Source organism: Myotis davidii, unplaced genomic scaffold (genome assembly GCF_000327345.1).
Source record: "Myotis davidii unplaced genomic scaffold, ASM32734v1 scaffold826, whole genome shotgun sequence".
Taxonomy (NCBI): Eukaryota; Metazoa; Chordata; class Mammalia; order Chiroptera; family Vespertilionidae; genus Myotis; species Myotis davidii.
The window spans coordinates 285923-287074 of NW_006297142.1; the positions used below are offsets into that span (position 1 = coordinate 285923).

At 64.5% G+C, this 1152-nt stretch overlaps 1 long non-coding RNA gene across 1 annotated transcript in view; it reads right to left on the minus strand.

Annotated features, from left to right (window-relative positions):
• Positions 1-1152, minus strand: part of LOC102762110 — a 12240-nt gene that overhangs the window by 2908 nt on the left and 8180 nt on the right. The window lies entirely within an intron of this gene.

A 1152-nucleotide genomic window follows, 5' to 3' on the forward strand; every position in this document is an offset into this window, starting at 1 on the left:
CAGAGGGGGCGGGTGGGGCTTCCTTCCGGACCCTCCCAAGGACTGTCAGGGGGGCCTCGGCCAGTGTCCCCTCAGGCCAGAAAGCACAGGGGCCTCCGTGCACACAGCCGGAATCACGGGCTTTGTGAGGAGAACCAGGAGGGCCCAGGAGCTGAGCAGGGCTCAGGGCCGCCGGCCTCCTGAGAGCGAGGCTGCCCCATCGGCCGGGAGCCAGGCAGTTCAAGGAGCTGATGGGAACCTATGTCCCAGCGGGTGAGGATGGTTCCAGGGACTGAGAGCCTGGGGCCACAGGAGCGTCTAAAAGCCAAGATGAGAACAAGGCTGCCCCCTAGTGGGGGAGCGGGGAGCGTGCTACCTGCTGAGAGTAGGGCCAGGCCTACAGCCATCGCCCAGGACCGGGACTGACCGTAGGATGAGGTCGGACCACCCTCGTCAGAAAAGAGGAGCCAGCTGGGGCTCGACAACCCAACCTCCAAGAACACAGCAGCCCGCCAGCCGCCACCCCGCTGACCAAGCCGGGGACAGCCAGTGGGGGGTGGCTGAGATGAGGATGACCTTGTTGGGCCTGCGAACAGGTGGTGCGATGATGTGAGCAAGACCAAGACAAGCCAATGGAGTCACCAGATGGTCAGAATGGGCAGGGCTCAACCTCTGGGTCTAGAGCCACCTGCTGGCTGTAAGAGGGAAGGCCCGGTGAGTGGCAGATGAGTGGCATAAACACAGGCTGAGAGCGGGCCAGCTCCCCAAGGATGGGATGGTCCGATGGCTGAACAGCTACGGGCCTGCCGCCCATGGAGGGGTGACCTGGCTGCTGCTATGGGGCCGCCAATCAAAGAGGCTGGAATGACCCGAGGACTGAAATGGAGCTGCCCTGGGGGCAGAAAATGAAATGACCTGGTCACGGGGCAAAGGAAGAGACTGACCGGGGCAGCAGCCAGAGGCTGAGAGGCGACACTGATGGCTGTTAGCTGTGCTGATGGCAAGGACGATGGGGGGTGGCTCGTGAAGAGATGGGATGAGCCAGGGGCCGAGGACGGCCCCTCTGGGGGCAGCAGCGGGCATGCTCGGGGTCCCGCTGTCCACCCTGGCGGGGGTGGCCTGAGCACTGGGCTCTGGCGGCCACGGGGCCATCACTCACTTGGACAGGTTGAG